The sequence below is a fragment of the Oratosquilla oratoria genome, chromosome 35 (genome assembly GCF_046742065.1).
Source record: "Oratosquilla oratoria isolate Oo_2021 chromosome 35, ASM4674206v1, whole genome shotgun sequence".
Lineage (NCBI taxonomy): Eukaryota > Metazoa > Arthropoda > Malacostraca > Stomatopoda > Squillidae > Oratosquilla > Oratosquilla oratoria.
In genome coordinates this window covers 9,902,169-9,921,841 of record NC_134811.1, presented here as the reverse complement: position 1 = coordinate 9,921,841, position 19,673 = coordinate 9,902,169, and the positions used below count along the sequence as shown (strand labels likewise).

General features: G+C 48.5%; 1 protein-coding gene across 12 annotated transcripts in view; it reads right to left on the bottom strand.

The window, feature by feature from the left end:
* trc (Serine/threonine-protein kinase tricornered) overlaps positions 1–19,673 on the bottom strand; it is a 484,328-nt gene that overhangs the window by 68,034 nt on the left and 396,621 nt on the right. Inside the window, exon 1 of one of the 12 annotated variants that reach the window (XM_076173933.1) lies at positions 1,151–1,264. The exons of 9 other annotated variants lie outside the window; for them this stretch is intronic. The gene's annotated coding sequence lies outside the window, so the exon portion shown is untranslated. Of the gene's footprint in view, positions 1–1,049; positions 1,265–19,673 lie in introns of those variants that run through there. 2 more of the 12 variants (XM_076173931.1, XM_076173932.1) reach the window with 2 other exon arrangements.

The window sequence follows — 19,673 nt, the reverse complement described above, 5'->3', positions numbered from 1 at the left end:
TGATGTGGGTCAGTGTTCAGAGGACGAGGAAACCTGAATGGTTTCAGCAGCTTCGCTTCCGCAGCCGGGCTCCTCCGAACGGTTCAGGCAAGCCACGGGTCTCTTCGCGTAACCTACCTACCCGGTAGTACGTAGTGAGACAGACCCTTTATGGAGAATCTAGTTGCCCAGGTGTTGACGAGTGCTCGGTCCGCGCCCCGGGTATCGTGCAAGCCCACACCTATTATCATTATTATCTAAAGAATTAACTCGACCCGACATATTCACTCTCTAACTGTCTACCACTTCCTCATGCTTGCCGTTTGCCATCGGGGCGAAAGATAATTATTCCAAACGTGGGTGGGTTGCCAAACGAGGAAGCAGTTATGAAAAATCTGATACCGCCTCTGACAAGCTCACCCTTAAGATGAACGGCTGTTAACACTATTGTCACAAAAACACTCCCACCAAGTTCCACATATTACATAACTACTCGAGTGGACGAGTGATACAACAGTTGTTCTAACACTTGAGCGTTTTGCATAACAGCAAACACTGTTCATTATGATAAAGAATACTTCAGTGTAGGTACAAGGGCCAAGAAAGCAAAACATTTCTGAACGGATACATTCGTCAGCTGTCTCCAGTAGATATAATGAAGGAAGTCGTAGCCCCAGAACAAAGAGGGCCTTGGATGATGTAAGAACTGATTTGTATGCGCCACAGAGACTTTCTGTAGCTGTTGTTGCCTCCTAGGTGGCCCTTGGCTGTCCTGGAGTTGCTGCCGCCGGGCCTGGTGCATGCATACATACATAAGACGCAGACAGAGGAAGTGTCTGGTGGTGCCTAACAAGCGACGATTCACAATCGTATGACCAAATTCACTGGTCGCCCTTTCTCGGCGCCCCATTCATCTCTTCACACTGTCAACTTCGGACATCGTATCACAGTCACAGTATGAGCCAAGGAACATTACTTGAATGTGCCATTACTCCACAGCAAGAATCTTATCACAAGCCATGCGAGGTACAAATCACTGATCCACACTATAAACCACGAATTAAAAATACCTAACTATTGAGGTAAGAGTAGTTGATGGTATACACGAGTAATACGAATCAGCACTGCCACACACACTTGGGACAACAAACACTCGCAAACGCACGCGTACCACACACGAGGGGTCGTGGTTGGAGTTTCTCTTCTCTTCTCGACGTATGACCACCGAATGCAACCGACCCAGAACGTACAGCATAGACCACCTCTCGCCTCGCAAGTGTTTCTCGGTAGAGGCGCCCACGTCATCAACCTTCACAGGAGTTCACTGAAGGAAGAAATCTACGAAAACGGCGGGAGAATGCTGCGGACCCACAAGGAACCCGCAGAGCGGGAAATCCGCATCGCCACAAGGTTACACTTAACAGAGACGGAAATCTACCAGGACCCCCCAAAAAAGAGAAGGGTCCAAAGGGTACAATGGGGTACCCTGAGAACTTGGTCGGTGCGTGCCAACGGGTGAAGAGAATGTGAATGTAAATACCGAGTAGGTGAGTGAGCGAGTGAGTGGAGGAAGGATGTGGAAGGTTTGAATGCGTCCCATGACGTCTGCAGCTGCAGTTCTTGTTTTCCCGCCATCCCTTTCTCCGAATTTGATCACCCCCGCCCTCCGATCTGTCCCTCTTCTTCTTCCCCACTATTTCCTCATATCAGTATTTTCCCTTCACCCCTATACTACGGCGAGATACTCTGAAGCTTAGCTGTGACGTCAATCCCAGCTAGTACCCGACCGTTACATCCTTGGCCAATCAACAGCCGCCTTAGCTGTTGCGTCAGTGAGTGCGCTCACCAATGACGGAGCAAGACTCACACGCCACTTTGTCTCCTGACCTCTCTTTCTCCAATCAGAAATAACAGTGTGATACTATTCTCATCGGTATTTTTCTCACGAAAAGTATGCAAGACAAAGGAAAGGAGACTCAAAACAGGAAAGCATTTGACAGGGCAACGAGCGGATGAGGCAACAATTGAAAGGAAATAACTGAGAGGCGGGTGGGGAGAATTGCGCATCAACGTTGTGATCCAAAATAGGTGGCCGGTGGCTGTGGTAGCTGTGGGTCTGGCCGGCAGGTAGCACGGGAGGACAAGTCCTATCGATAGGTAGCACTTCACAAAGTGCCGCGACTCTCCAAGTCGTTCTTACCCAAGCCAAGCCACTTCAAACCGTGGCGGCGGCTGTCTCTTTGTTATGCCTACTTGCCTCCGCCACCTGATGCCGTATCCAGGTGGCTGTATACAAAGTAAGTGGCCGGGCGACTTGTCTCCTCTTCCACCCACTTCACCACGTTTATTCTTTTGTATTATCATTCTTACAAGGACACACAGGCCCTACATCTCATCATGGTCGACTAAGGTTCAGTGTTTAGACTATTTGAGAGCGAGAGCTTGAAAATACGCAAACACAACCACGCAAGAACATGACTTCAAACAACTGGTACTCTTGCGCACACAGAGCTCCGACGAGACACAATCCTGTGATGACAAAGGGTCGAGGCTAGTTAATTATCTATGTAAAACTAAGTGGACGATTCACCCCCATGGATGCTGCTACGTAGGCAGTTATCGTACGCAACCACTAAGACCCTGACAAGGTAAATTCATGTACATCAACCATGGAGTCACCACTGAGCCACCCGTGTAAGATGCCATGTATCATTACTTTTTTATAACACATTGTTACTAAATATACTTCAATTTTATTTAATTCTATATACATTTTATTGTATTCTATAATTCTACATTTCTAATTAAAATCACGTATATATGTATATATACATGGAGTGCTTGCTTTGCAAAACGCCAAATACGTTTAATCACAAAAAAATCTGATAACTCTGATGACGAGCTGTGCACTTGCCAAGGTTTTAATTTATTGCATTTTCGCAGAATTCTGTTTTCCATTTCGACATTTTTCGGCCACACCACACGTGCATTTGTATGCACCAAAAGACCCTGAAATACATAGAATCGTCTGTACTGTGCGTCAGTGCTGGAAGGGTCGGAACCTGGAACGCGTCCGGCTTCCATAAAAACCTGGAACATGCATCTGCATCTGCATCTACCTCCTCCTCCTCCTCCTCCTCCTCTTCCTCCCGGACCTTTAAAAACCCAGAATGCCCCGCTCGGCCTTAACTCGCTCACTGAAAACACCTTCTATAGGTACGTTTTCCTCGGATGGTAATTTTTTTAATTTCTCTAGCTTTTGTGTAAATGAGATTTTTATAACCACTGTCAGATTGTAGTAGCTCATCTATGTATGATTGCCCTCGTTTTCTTATGAAAACACACTAGACAAATTTCATGTAATTTACGTGACCAATAATTTTATTATTCATTTATTATTTTATCATTGTTCAACGATGATCGTTATGGTTCAATGATGACCATCAAACGATTGTCTAGAGCAGTGTTATCCAAACTGGGGTCCACGTACCCCTGGGGGGGGGGTACGCAACATAGGTCATAAGGATACGTGAACAAACAAGGAATACACACACACACACACACACATACAACAGAAACATCCCATGTTCTATGACGGCAAAGGGAGAGGGAGTGGAGGGATGGGTAGACGAACAAACAAGGAACACACACGCACATAATCAATATATTATTTGCATTACCTTAAATAAAACTGAGTTTGTTCAGCACTGGTGGGCGGGGTACGTAGCAATAGAAGGTAATAAGGGGTACATTAAGCTAAAATGTTGGACACTGGTCTATAGTACTAATTATTTATTTTTCGATGGGGGTTGTTTTGCTTCAAGCTGCGAGGTACGAGGCTGATCATTTTAACCGAACCTACAAGCGTGTTTACTCAAATGCGATGCCAAAAGATGCGCGTCACCCACCATTGGCTGTGGTAGGCTTATAATCGCACCGAACAAAACATACCTATGGCACCATCACTCTTCCCTCGACCCCCTCCCTTTAGCTCAATCAGGTTTCACACGGACCCTATTAACTGACTTTTACCTGGGCCATCATTACCTCACTGTGCCCAGCCCAATTTCTGAATAGTCAGGTCCTTATCCCCGACCGCCGACACGGTACTTAACCTCTCATATTATTCCAATCGCAGAAAACGAGAACTGACGCGTGAAATCCGGACAAATCTCTATCATTAACCCTCAGGTCCACATACACTAAGGCAAAGCTACAATTACCCTTTCGACACGGTGTCTCGCGTTTTGAGTCTTTATTCTGGTGAATGACATGTGATTAGGGGGCGGACCCAGGAGAAATCGTGGAAGCAATCGACCGTGACCCCACTGTCCCTTAGCTGAGAAGAAAACGGCGCGTCATTAACCAGAATAAAATATATGTAGGGACGTCACCGTGTTGACGCGGACGTCAAGCGACCTGAGTATGCCGACCGCTTCGCCATCGAGGGATCGGACGCCACGGAAATGAATGAAAGAGTTTGGCGCCAGTCAGAAAACACACACACACACAATACAGAGGGAGTTAATCGATATGGCTTTACACCCCCGAACGGAGGTGCCACGGGCATTAACAAATCATACTCATGACACTCAGAGTACAAGAAACATGGGCACCCGGTAGGCAAGGTGTTCCCTGGGCTAAATCCATCGTCCTGTCACAGAGGAGGGTAGGGGGGGGGGATGGGCAACCGTTAATGACCTGACCCCCACGACGACGACAACGACAACGTGACCCACTAAAACCCGGGCCAAGACTCTGAAGCCACTCGAGGCTCTTCACACAGGACGCATGCATGTTCACCGCTGACATCTTATCGACACCATCGTCTTATCTCCCGTCCGTCACACTACACAAGAGGCCCAAATTGTTTTTCAGCTCTATTGGGAAATGAGGGGCGGGTTGGGGAAGGTCAAACAGGAGAGAAGGGGATGGAGAGAGAGAGAGAGAGAGAGAGAGAGAGAGAGAGAGAGAGAGAGAGAGAGAGAGAGAGAGAGAGAGAGAGAGAGAGAGAGAGAGAGAGAGAGAGAGAGAGAGAGAGAGAGAGAGAGAGAGAGAGAGAGAGAGAGAGAGAGAGGGGGCCAAAGAGGAGGGAATTGTATCAAATCAATAAAAATTTGCATGCGGACAAGCAATTATTTCCAATAATACATTCCTGACACGCACGCTGTCCACACTTAAGTTTAGGCCACATGTACGAGGGTATACTTATGTTTCTCTTCCTGATAAAAATTGCTTCATCCTAATGACCAGCGACTCACCCAGGTCTGAAGGGTTTTTAATAACCCTTTAATAAAGTAATTCCCTTTAGACTGTTTATGTTAAAATATTCTAATGTGGTGATTACTCACTGGTCGCCTTCAACGTGTGGAATAAATTAGGTTAATACACGCAATGATCACGTTTTCTTACGACATTCCACTCGACCTTACTGTAGGCATACACACACAAATACACCGTCCATTACTCATTGCATAAGTGCCCCGTTCCTTCAGTTATTTCCTGGTACATTATTATATAAGGCGAAGAGAACACGCCCTCTCTCATATCTCTCAAGGTAAACAAGGCGACCATTGTATCTCAACCGCCTCGTGCACACAAACAAGCGGGGGATAACCTTACGCCTAAGTCCACTGACGACAATTACGCAACGCGAGAAGATGCACACTGACGTCGGTGGCTCCCGGGGCAGCATGTGCACACACGTGGTATTCCCCCCCCCCCCCGACTCCCACGTCCTCCATCAACAGTTTACGAGTCGACGTTCGAGGGTTGCCTGCTGTGAGGACCACGTGCTGGCTGTGGCACTCCAAAACTTACGCCCTCTGTGTAACGGTCTACCGCCTCTTCACTGCTCGGAGGCATTTAGTGTCTAGCCGATCCGAGTCCATTTACGTAAGCCAACGATGGGACCCGTTCCCTTGTCGGTGTGAGGTTGCAGGCCTACTGCTATCTTCGGACCGAGGGGGAAGGGTAATGGCTGGCTTGGCAGCTGGCTACGCAACTACAGCGCTGCGTAGTGAGACAGGACCAAGGGCCGCCGCCGCCGCGTGGACGCGACCCTCCACTGACGACAAAAACAGGCGTCAACACACGAGGGAAACCGAAAGGGAGATAAGACGAAACCCGGCGTCAATAAACAAATGACTGAGGACGAACTGTGAAGAATGGTATTGAGCTGGGAAGGAGTGGTAAAAGGAAGAGGGAGAGAGAGAGGGAGAAATAGTGAGAGATAGAGAGGGAGAGATAGTGGGTGAAGGAAATGTGGCTCTGGATAAGATGAGGCGTGTGCGTGCGTGCGCGTGTGTGTGTGTGAGAGAAAGAGAGAGAGAGAGAGAGAGAGAGAGAGAGAGAGAGAGAGAGAGAGAGAGAGAGAGAGAGAGAGAGAGCGATAGCAGGTGAAAGAAATGTGGCCAAGGATAAGATAAGCAGAGGTGAAGGAGGTGGAGAGCGCGCCGTGCAAGGGGATTGGAGTGAGAGAAGCGAGGGGCGGCCGACAGGGGGGGGGGGGCGATGTGGAAAACGTGAAACGTTGCGAAAAGACAAATTTCCGATGGTATCGCGGTCGCCAAGAGACCTCAGGTTTTCCCCCCGAAATGGCTCCGTCGCCGCCAAGTCACCGATGTCGCTGTAAACGGACGGGCTGGATCGGGGGTTCACTCAGTGGGACAACTTTGTGTATGGATATGACGCTATCGCCGCAAGGTACTAATAAAATACTACATGTAATGATAATAATAATCAATAATAATAATAATAATAATAATAATAACGATAAGAATCGAGGACAATCTCTTTTCCTCTACTTGCAAGCTACACTCTTGTTAGGTCAGGGTCGCCAGCACTGGAACCAAAATCTATTATGGATAACCTTAGGCCCGATGGAAACCGCGGTAAAGAAATAGTAAAGAAAGAATGAAAGGAAAAAGAAAAATAATACAAATAAAAGCCTCGGTGGTGACACAGCATCTAGGAACCGAAGAACTACGCGGCGCGCCAACGGAGCATCAAATCACCGCTGCCTCACGACAGCGAAGGAAAAAATGGATGCGAGGAGGGAAACGGGGAAAAGATGGGGAAAAGGAATAGATGTACCGAAAGTAATGGGAAAACGGTGATGTCGAAGAAGGAAAGAGGGTGGGGATATATGTGTGTGTGTGTGTGTGTGTGTGTGTGTGTGTGTGTGTGTGTGTGTGTGTGTGTGTGTGTGTGTGTGTGTTTGAAACGCACAAAAGATACTTGTGTGGAGAGTGAAGGGTGAGCAAGGTGGCCAAGATACGGGGAGACAAAGAAAGAGAGCGGAGGAGAGAAGAAGAGGAAGGGAGAAAAGGAGGGAGGGTGAGAGAGAGGATGAGAGAGATATTCTACAGGAGGTGGAAGTAATATGTGAGCAAGGGTGAAGAAGCATAAGGGGAAGATGTAAAAGGAGGAGGAGGAGGAGGAGGAGGAAATTACAAAAGAGTAGGAGGGAGCGAGTGACAGCCCGGATAAAGCGGGCTTGGGTGGGTGGGGGGGGAGATAGACAGAGAGAGAGAGAAAGAGAGAGAGAGAGAGAGACAGCAACGAGAGAAAGGAAAAGGGGATGGGAGTGTGAGGGGATTGGACGGGGGTGGCGAGAAGACGGTACGCGAGTGAGTGGGGATTTGTCAGGATCAAGACACAAAGGCTGGCGTGGCTCTGCAGACATGAAAAGATGGGGCGAGAGGGGGCTGGGTGGGCTCCGTGAGAATGAAGACAGAGTACAGACATTTGGGGGGAAGTGGGGGGGGGGTGTCAAGGGGCCGGGGGTGATTACAGGGGGGGAAGGGTCCTTTAAAAGGGAGGCGAGACCCGTAGAACTTAATTAGTGTCCATTGGGAGACAAAACACTGGGGGAGGATAACGAGGCCAAGACCGGGAATCGTCGAAGAGGTGACCAGAAAATCAATGCGGGACTTCGACGCTTTTGGAGCCCGGGTGAAAGTGATTTTTTTTCCTACGGTCTCTGGAGCCTCAGGGCACGCCCTTTAAGGACCAAGCGCGTCCATAGCTGACCCTTGGTCTCCGCTGGCCTTTCACTTAAGGTGGGGCGAGAGAGCGATGCATTGCGAGCACGTCACGACAGTGAACCGAGAAGAGAGCAAATGGGAGGAAATGGGGTCAATGGCAAAGATGAGAGGGAGAGATGGCGGTCAGTAACCAAGCCGGCTTGGTCAGGATGCTCCCCCACCCAACCACCACGCCACGCCACATACAAAACAAAGGAAAAATCCTGCTCCTGGGCTGACTGGGAGGGAACAGACAGGCCGCATATTGAGAGAGTCTCTCTCTGATTCACTCTCTCTCTCTCTCTCACATATATACAAGGCAGGCACAAAGGGAAAGGAAAATAAGGGTAAACACTGAAGGAACTAACGAGTGCCACATTGAAGGAAAAATAATAACAGATTTAGAGACGAGAAAAAAAAACGCTGAAACTATTTTGAAGTAGAAGGATACGAAATGCGAAAATACGCCGTAGTTTCTAAGAAACATCACAAGAGAGCTGGCAAGGGTCACTCGCCACACCTGCAGTTGGCAGGTAAAGAAGAAGGTAACCAGGTATGCAGCACCTGCATCCGGATCCACGCGCAGTTGCCCCCGGGACCGAAAGAACGCGTCTTCCCCTGCACCTCTGCAACCTCACCTACTTCTTCGCTATTCTGTGATTTGAAGATCTACATAGTGAAAAGGTGAGTTCGGGGAGTGACAGACATCTGTGATACTACACCACGGAAACGCCTTGAACTCTTTCAACATCGAGACGTACTTTCATCATCTTGTTCCGCTCTCTCTCTCTCTCCCTCTGTCTTTGAAGACGGCGAAACAGAACGAGTGAAGTACGGTGGCACCAACTGGATCCCCTTTGTTAACTCCATTGTCCGACCCGGCCACTTGGGCCTTTCGGCAATGGCGCACCAGGAGCTCCAGTGTGCCATCCCCGGCGCCACAAGCAGATAGTGGGGCTCCAGAATGGCGCCGGATGCGCGGTCCAGACACAAGGGCTCGGCGGCGCCAGGAGTCCGGTCACTGGAAGCAGTCGCGTTCCAGAACCTCCGGCAACAGGTGCCGGGCAGTAGGGGCCTATACAAATACAGATTATAGACAGACAGACAGACACACACACACACACACAGAGAGAGAGAGAGAGGGAGAAAAGGAGAGAGGTAGGGAGGGAGAGAGAGAGAGAGAAAAGGAGTGAGGGAGAGAAAGAGGGGGGTGAGGGCTACAATTACTACAATGGTACAACAGAAGAGACAATGCACACACCCTCCTCGTGTAGGGGGGGGGAAGGGTGAAAAACGCTCGAATCTGGGCCGCGTACTGGGAGAGAACAAGGAAATTACGAAGAAGGGAAACTTCCACGGCGAGCAGCGTACTAGCTTCCTTCCACCCTCGATGCAGAGTTGGTCGGTCGTCCGCGCACGCGCTGAGCTCATAAGAACCCCCTTCAGTCCCGGATGGTATTATTTAGGCAAAGGCCAGCAGACTCTATTCCTGCATCTATTGAAACCATTAATTGTTGGGAACTCTGTATCTCGTCTTCTATTTCCTTCCTGGCTGCCGCCATCAAATGCAGTCTGGTCGGATGAGCTCAGCCATTTCCTCGACGACGGGGAACAATGACCAGCATTTGCTGGACTGTAAATCTACGGACCACGTAAAGGTGGCCGTTCCATGAGGGCGACCGTGAACAGGATTTCACGTGGTCTCGTGTAACGTTAAAGAAACAAAGTGACGGACAAAACAAAAGAAGGTCAACCTACTTTCTGCCTTTGGACTAAGACTTCTAAATCCTGTTAGGTATTTCAACATATATGGAAAACAAATAACAATGGCTGGTCTCAGATGATTTTTTTGTCTTTCGATCCATGTGGTGCTACACGAAGAATCAACGTTGATGTTATTTGCCATATCATTCAACTACTGCCAAGCTATTCGAGTGTGGTGTTTCCACTCGACAACAGCGAAGGTGTTTGAGCCCATCATCTCAATAAAACTCTTCTATATAATCTCTTTTTCGCTGAGATTCTGGCTCCAGCCGGACTGGTTTAGCCATCAACGTGGTTAGCCCCCTTTATAGTCAAGGGGCTAAGGAAATACCTCCTTTCTCTCTCTCTCTCTCTCTCTCTCTCTGTGTGTGTGTGTGTGTGTGTGTGTGTGTGTGTGTGTGTGTGTTTGTGTGTGTGTGTGTGTGCGCGCGCGCGCGTGTGATTCACCATGGTTTTGGACGTGTTGGACTCGTGATCGTCAGCTATATCCCTCTCGGGAGAGAGCTCAGAGCTCATATATGACCGATCTATGCGACTTTACACACACACAACTCCCCGACCACGAGAGTTGGAGTAATTACTCGCAGCGCAGCGATACTGAAATTATTTCAGCCACACACTATATATATATACATACATATATGTATACCCAAACACACACACACACAACTGGCTGAATTTTGGTTTGAATAAAATTGCATTTTATCGGTCGCCGCCACACAGGATCAGAGCAAAAGAAAGAAGGATGGATGGATATACATACACACACATATATATATAGCGGCGGCAGATATGTTGCAACTTTCTTCAGGGCAAAAAGCGGCCAGTCCACGCGCGCGCCGCTGCAAGCGACCGCTACTCTCACACGATGGCGCCTTTGCGCGGAACATACATACTGGACTACACTCTCAGTCCGCGTAGTAGCCCACCATCAGTACACTTTGACCTTTCTCCTATTAGGGTCCACGTTCAACTGAATGAAGAAGCTTAGCGGTACAGGTTACAGCAATGCTGCCAGCACAGACATTACATCATTTAATGAACTAAATTCTGCGGTAGAAAGACGCCCTACATTTCCTTCACATCCGGGGTAATTCCGGATTTTACTTGGGATTCCACACCAGCTACCCTTTCATTAACTAACAGGCTGCAACCCGCAGGTACCTTAAGCTAACAGGTGACACTCATCTTCTCAGGCTAACACACACAAATATGACTCCCTGTATCACCATGATAACGTGAAAGCTTTTCTCTAAATAAAGTACAAGTGTAAGCCTCGCGTATGGCAGGATGGCAAGGGGTCAGGGAGTACTCCGTGCACTTGCTCTCTCGCAGGTTAAAGAAGAACGGAAAGAAAAGGGATTTTGTTTAGTTTGCACTTGTCCTGCAGCTTTCGCCCGCCGCCGGACTGGCGCAATTCTGCCTCCTGTGGTGACCTTCCTCTCGTCCGTGACATGACCAGGTCGGCATCACAGTTACAAACAAGTGCACGCAGGACTTGTACTAATCAGTCCAGACGGTCAGAACCGCTCCTGGATTAAGAAAATACGGTACTCGTACCAACAGCAACATGCATATGTAAACAATGTGGATCCTGAACACCGAGCAGTCCTCTTCAGAATGTTTGCTTCAAGAATATATATACGGTTAACCACAGACCTTACGTCCATGCAAATCGATCTAAAGGAACCATCCCATGCGTGTTCCCAGTGACGTCCTCCAGTTTACAAAACCTGTCCTGCGTCCAGCTTATTCACAACCGGACCGCCGTGTCCATGACCAGGAAGATATTTTCAGGGTTGCAACACCAAGACCAGTCCTCTGGCGTCATTCCCAGTCCCCAAGACTACGAATGATATTTACTTGAACAGCTAAGATCGAACCAGACAAATGCTTAAGTTCTGACGAGTATTCTTCTTCATTGGATGAAACGTAATCCCGCTCAGGCTGAGTCCGAAAGAACAACGGTCGGGCGTTGATCCGCGTGATTCCTCTCTAGCCACGTCCAGACTATTCCATTCAGCTGATACAACCTCCTGTACACATTGTTTCCCTCTATTTCAGTGTTACAGTCGACCTCGACCCGTATGATCTGTTGTGATTAACGACTTCATTCAGTTGAGGGAGTTCCTGAGAGCCACGCGTTAGGCAAAGCTTGAAAACGAACGCTGCAACCTCCACTACGGCATGGAGGCAACTTCAAAACAGGAAACCAGGGCAACTGCAAACAGGATTTCCACGCACAAGTTGCGCGTATCTTCGCTAATGATCATGCAATGGATTTAAAGCCTTAGATCTTGACAGGACGCGATTTTAACAATGTCAACCTTACAATAGGGAGCAGCGACATCATTAATTGCATCTTGATTCTTAACAATGCTAATTTCGCCGGCTATCTCTACTCTAACTCTGAAGACGAAATACATTACTTCGTCCCCAGTCTGTACCAATACAATAAAGTGAATAACCTAGGGCATCCACAATTCGTATTCTGATGACAAGATAGTTCAATAACATTGTACTTTAATCTAATTGACCACAAGGCATTTTTGTTTAACAATATATTGTGAAAATACAAATTAACGTGGAGGTCTTCAGTTACAACTCTTGAGATGCCCTTAATACGAACTCGGGGACGGATGCCCCGAGCAAACTTCGACCGTCACAGCCGCCGCCGCCGCCGCCGTGGCCGAAGTCGCGCAAACAGGTTCCTCGACCCACGAACACCACCTTCCTCCCCTCACCCCCTTCCTTCCTGCCGGTCGTTGTCGTCGACGACGGCCTGCCTGCCAGCCTGCCTGCCTGCCTGCTGACTTGTCACTTGGTTTGGCAGAAATGAAAGTCGGGACGGAAAAGATAATTGTACTGCAGCAGTTTTATTTCAAAACCGTTAATTCCTCACCGGTGTTCGCGGCTGAGTTTTACTCGCCCTGCATCCCTATGCCACCGTCACCTTAATCCCCTACTCTTGTTCTTGCACTTCCCTCTTCCTTCCTCTTCCTCCTCCTCCTCCAAGACCAGCAGCGTTCGTAAAAAAAAAAAAAAAAAAAATCTCTTTCTGAACTACATCACCCACAAAGGGACGTCAGTCCAGCCCTACACTAGTAACAGAGAAACACGTAGCCTTCCTTCGGTGGCGATGACATGAACGAGGTAGGCATGTTGGTCTGGCAGGCAGGCAGGCAGGCAGGCAGGCAAGCAGGCAAGCAGACGGAGCAGGGATGTATCAGAATAACACAGTCATGTAAGCAAGTACTACAATATTCCCACACCTCGAGAAAACGATCCAGCCTTTACCTCGGTACAACCGAACACTTTATACTCCCCTCCTACCCTCCATCGGCTCTGCCACGCGAGTAAATCAACCCCTCGAAAGGGCACCAGTCCACTTGATACCGCCAGGTCTCTCTACTCGGTCAGAGCCATTAATCAACCCGCTGGTACCTTCCCAGCGGCCCGCCCCTTCTGCAACACGGGCCATGCACTACCGTGGCAGCTCTATCAGCTATATGTCGCTCTTTCCATTAGACCCACACCACCTTTGATGCGATAGCGTACTTTTTATATACATTTTTTAGTCAAGGGCTTTTCAATCCCCAACTGAACTATGTGCTGGATAAAAATGAGTGGGGTTGAATAACCTACAGCCTCAGGGTATTCCGTAACTATTGCTTTTGTGTAACCAAAACTAACGGCGCCCTCTCTAAAGGTATGTGCTTCCCGACTGTCGTATTTCTTCTGCTATTCCTGCCATAAGCAACCCGTCTCTTCAAATCCCCTCTGACCACTAGTCTCATTCCAGAGACAATCAATTTTTAAAAGTTCTCCGGCTGGAAACCCAAGCAGCGCGATGTCTGCCATCACTGTGAAGGTACCGATCACGCTACCGAAAACTTTTGTCTAGGCGACTGATCTAGGGGTGGACAACTTCTACTGTTCGCTTTCTTGATTTACTATGCGAATAATTTCCTAAAAACACACATACACAGAAAGAGAGAGGGAGAGAGAGAGAGAGAGAGAGAGAGAGAGAGAGAGAGAGAGAGAGAGAGAGAGAGAGAGAGAGAGAGGGAGAGAGCGAGAGAGAGAGGGAGAGAGAGGGAGAGAGAGAAGGAGGGAGAGGGAGAGAGAGAGAATGCAAGTAGTGGTACAGAGAGGTACACATTGAGAACGCACCTGGCACACGGGCACACACACACAAGTAAAACACGGATACGGGTACTAAACTACGCGGGAGTGGAGTGTTCACCTGGTGTTTTCGGGGGCAACAACCGGTACTCGAGGGTTCAATGGATACTGAGCCCCACATCGATACCCATGTTACGTTGGCGACAGCCCGGAAAGTGCTCCGTCATGGTAATCACATCGTTCCAACTTGTACGCGAGATCGCAAGACTCTTGGAGTCTTCTCTCTCGGTGCGTCACGAAGACCAGAGGCGTGTTCCTCCTGGGCTCCCTTTGAATGATGCAAAGGCCCGAAGTGTCTTTCCCTGCTCGTTCTTCTCCACATGTTCAAAGAGTCTGAAACCCCTCGTGGGGCTTCTCAGAGCTATTTTTTCGAATTTGTTTTTTCTACGTTTTTTCAATTTCCCGCGCGTAACCATGACCCCAAAAGGATACACGCAAGAGCCGTTGGCTTTTCAGCCTATACCTAACGGGCGCATTACCTTGTAAACAAAAATCGATGCTCCTTCGGTTGCATCTACTCCCCGCCGCCCTCCCGTGCGAGAGGTGCCAACCCGGTACAAATTGCAATCTCTCTTCACACGACCCGCTTGGAACAAACTACCTCCCAGCACGCAAGTTCAAATACAGTGGCCCCATTAAGTAGTTAACAAACAAACAATAGGCACACAGAACCCACGTTCGTTTTGACAAATCTATAAGTAAACATTCTCTCAAATACAATTCTAACGCCTTCAAAACGGGCAGCCTATGCAAACTTAATGCCAATGTAATATCAAAATTCCAAGTGTAAGCTTATCTATTCACAGCATTTCTCTAAATATTTAACTATTATTAGAAATACGTACCACGAGTGTATGCTGTAGTAAAATGTACATATCCACCTAACAGCCCCATCCCCACATTATCCACTTCCTATTTAAACCTGGACGGGGTTGGGGGGTACGAGACATGATAGCCAGAGTATGGTACTGTATATTTAATATGAGAAAGCAAAGCAAGGTTTGTATCACTATTCATTTTCATATGTTTGCACTGTATTTGCATTGGATGGGGGTACGAGAAGAATTTCTGAGATATTCAAGGGGTACGGGCATTGAAACAGGTTAAGAACCACTGGCTTACACCCACAACACCTACAAATACAGGCCAGCAACTTATCGAGCAACAACACGGGGCACTCCGGAGACTTATAAATGGCCTTGGTCATCTGATCGTTTTTACCCTGGATGAAGAGGAAGGAAGACAAAGCGCCGAGGATGGGGGCTTGGGGGGGGGGGACGAGAGAAGGGTGGGCGGGAGGGTGGGGGGTGAATATACAAAGGCAGCATATGAAGGAGACGAAAAGTGGAAAGCGGGACCGTGAAGAAGGTGGTACGTTAAGATGGTACTGGGTAAGAGAGGAGAGGAGAGGAGAGAAGCGAGGATGGTAAACATAAGAACATAAGAAATAAAGGAGACTGCAAAAGACCATAAGGCCTACACTAGGCAGCTCCGTAAAGGAGGGGAGGGAAGAGGAGAGGAAAAGACAGAAGAGGGGAAGACGGAGGAGAGGTGAGGGAAAGAGAAGAGAAGAGAGGGAGAAGGGAGGCGGAAAAGAGGAGGAAGAAGAAGAGGAAAAGGAGACGGAGAAGAAGTGAGGGAGCGACGGAGAAGAGGAAGAAGAAAAGGAAAAGGAGATGGGGAGAAGGAAGAGGACTCTGTACATATACATCATGACTGAGGGGTAGGGGGGGGCATAGCCACAGAAGTACAAGAACATCTAAGATGCCCGAGTTGTAGTGGATGTGGGAGACGAAGGGGTAAGGGGCAACAAGGAAGGAAGACAAAAACGAGGTATTTTATGCGCGTGTAAGAGGGGACACGCTGGGAAGACGAGAGCACAATCCAAGCACGGGGCAAGTTCATCCCCCACCCCCCACAAACAAGTTCGACATTAGTTTGCTTGTCCAACTTCCTGTCCGGTCTTGTTCTCTCTCTCTCTCTCTCTCTCTCTCTCTCTCTCTCTCTCTCTCTCTCTCTCTAGGTCTGGGCAGGGCGAGTGTGGGCAGCGTTGTGGAGGGTCAGTCCCGAGCTTCATCCTCGCCAGACTCTTTCTGTTGCTGTCCATCTCCGTCTCGGATTAAAATCGATGGACCTTGGGCCATACACTTCCGGGTTTGCAGGGAAGTTCACTGCCAAAGTTTACATCAATCACGATACATGAAATCCTTACAATCCAATGTGAAGCTGGATGTTTCTAAGAGTCGATTACTACCACCCTGATGCTTATGTGTAACACTCTCTGCAGTCATTAGATAGCACGTGCTACTAACGACTGAACTATGGGCGCAGTCCTACGAGATACGCATCACAAAGAATAATTAAACTGCTGCTCTGTTCGATTTCCTTTAACAACCTCAACTCTACCTGGAGGTGGAGCCCCGCGGGGCTGGTACACGATCTCTGAACCAGGCCCAGGATCAATATTATCCCTAACTTTCTCACATACGGAGATCTTCTCTCCCCTCTTCCTACCAACCGTTAACGCGGAAATAGACATTAATGAACCACAGACAATATTCTAATGTTTCTTCCTGTAAAATCTATAGAGGAGTCCGCGAACCGCTACTAACGACTTTAGTGGCTGCAGATACCCCGTTAATGAAACTTGAGCCAGAAATTACGATCTATACTTCAAATTGCGTTCCCCATTACTCAGCCATCCCATTAGCAAATTGCAGCGCACTGGAGCAAGAGGCTGGCTCGTGTTTCGAGGTCAACAGTTTGCAGAAGCTGCGGGTGCATATCAACATCCCCGTGTACCCAGCAAGAGGTAAATCACGTCTGGGTTCCACGGCTGGCGTCGAAGCGAACCCTGTGCTATCTTCCGTACTTCTGAAATCATTATGCATTCGTTGGCATGAGATACCCTTGAAGGTTGTCCCTCTGAAGAGTTTGGGGGAAACATTGTACACTGCGGAGGGCTACCGACGGAGGGGCCAGAACGTTCAAAACGCCGAATTCAAGCCAAGGGATGGACAGCGTGCTGGTATCGACAAGGAAAAGCTATCCCATCAATTCATGCTCTTACGGTTGTCAGATCGATTCGCACGCCCCCCCCCCCACCCGACACAACCACACAGGTACGGATATATAGATAAACACACACACACGCATACACACACACACACACACACACACACACACACACATACACACACAGAGAGAGAGAGAGAGAGAGAGGCGAAAGCGTAAATACGACTCTGGTGTCAGGTGTTAATACGGAAGTATGGTGCGTGCTTGCGGGGATTTGAGTGGCGTCTGTATGCGCCTACTTCAGGTATATGTGCACAGTGCCCGTTTAAGTGGGACACTGCTGGGTGTATATGGCGTGGCTGCACTTCATTATGACACCTATTTTATGGGTAAGTGTGTTACTGCACAAGTGGACGATTAGTGTTAAACTGTGGCCAAATGTCTCACGCCAGTTTCAAGTGTCGGTCATAGATGTCGACAGAAGTGGTGTGACCTGGTTCACGAAGACATTTATGCATGACCTCATCTGAAAATATATGACCTCTTTCTCTCTCTCCTCTCTTTCTCTCAGTGGTGGTGAAGGGAACGGCACTTCAAGCTGCGTTGGCATGGAGGCAATTATTGGAAATTAAAGCAGACGGAAGCGATTGTTGCAAACCGTGTTTGGAAACAATTGTCGGGAACAAGGGGTTTGAAATGCGGTGCTACGTCTGTGTTCGGTGTGCTAGGGGTCATATCGGCGGAACATAGGGGTGTGCCGATTAATAGGCATCGGCAAGAATCGGCATAGGCATCGGCAAAATATTGCCGATGACAAGTCTTAAAAAAAAAATAATAATAAAAAATAAATAAAAAAATAAAAATCTCGCCGATGCCCATCCACAAAGAAAAAATATCTACCCGATGTCGATAAAAAAAAGTCTTACGGATGCCCATTAATCGGCACACACTTAGCGGACCAGTTGACGCATTTGCTGCCGCGAGGGCGTCACGGAGACGAAGAAGGCCTTGACGGAGGCCAGAAGACGAGAGAGAAACCGGTAGACGCGGGGTTCAAACTTCAACTGAGTAATGATAATAATGAGATGGTGACTGAGGTCTGCTTGCGGTTTAGCCTGTGTTGGAGCCAGCGGTGCTGAGCACTAGTGGGGAAGGTTGTCTGGTTGTTGCAATGCAAAGTCATTGTTGCGATGAAGTTACTGACCTGTTAGCTCAGGTGCGTTCGAGATGACAGACGAGATACGCCCGTAAATGGCGAGAGCTAATGAAACAAGCTGATCGCGTAACAGTGCAGCTGGCTACTCTTAAGTACCCTCGTCTCGATTGCCTTGAGGACAAAATGAACACAAGAACATGAGAATATAGGAATGAAGAAGACTACAAGAGACCGTAAGGCCTACACTAGGCAGTTCCATGTGTTGATAGCAGCGCTAAAACCAGGTTATATTTGTGGTTATTGGAAGAAGCTGTGAATGACGAGTTCTAGCTGGTTCGAAAGCTGGGATGTGGCACGGCAGTGGTTCTCAACCCATTTCTACCCATCGCCTAGCCCTTCTACAAGTCGAGCAAACCCTCGATATTCCAAACTAGTCCACAGGAGACGTCAGACTGTTTATAGAGTCATCCGTCTGCAAAGTTTACCGTGCATGTACTATATGGTAGTGTTACTACCCTGAATACCTCCTTACACTAGGAGTAGGGTAGCATATCAAGAGGCTTGTTCGGTCGGTACCAGTCGCCGCATGCACAGGACTTGTTTGGATAACAAAGCGTTCGGGCTATGCCAAATTAGGTTCAACGAGATTCAGTTTATCGAGGGTTTCCTATATGCCCAACTAAAAAAAAATCTTGTCCTTATAGTCAATGCTATCTACAACGTTTATAAGTGTGATGTTCAGCAAATTATGCATATTGTGGAATATGTAGAATAATTGTTTTTCGACAAATCAATATTCCAACAGTGTGCTTCCAATTGCCTTCACCGAGCCCTACCCCCCTCCATTGTAGAGAAAAAAAAAATTCTTAAGTGGTGTAAACAATGTCACTCCGAGGATTCGGAGACTGCCGAACCCCCAGATTCCACTCCTTACACCGAGAACCTCATCAGGAGGTTTGTCGACCACCAGAACTTGAATAGTGAGGCCTAAGAAAGTCAGGAAAACGCACAGCAGGACCAACGAAAACCAGAGGGCGCAGACGACCTACCTGGACCATACACAGCGGAGACCCAAGCCTTAAGAGTCCGCATAACACAACTGTGACCTGCAGAGACCGTCCTGCGCAGACCTTCCCTGACCACAGCACCTACACGTGTGCTTTCACGGACAACAAAACTCAGACTGGGACCTGCACGAACCACAAAACGAAAAAATGTTGCGGAGCTGCTGAAAGACGACCCAGGCGAGCGACCAAGCAAGCGGGCGGTCTGGATGTGGCGCGGGGCGGGCGCTAGAAGGCCGCCTTCGTCGCCGTCGCCGCCCTGCACGTGGTCTTGCGGTTTATCTACACGTGGCCGCAAGTGCCACTCGAACTGGGGAATGGGTTAGTGTGCAAACGCCCCAACCTAGTATGAATTATCGTTTTGTGCGTCCGCGGGGTAACCGTGCGTTCTGGTATCATTTTCCGGAATGGTCAGAGAACGGTGTGAGGAAGTACCTATTCCCTTTACCTCCCCCCCCCCGTTCTCCGTCCAATACCTCTCAC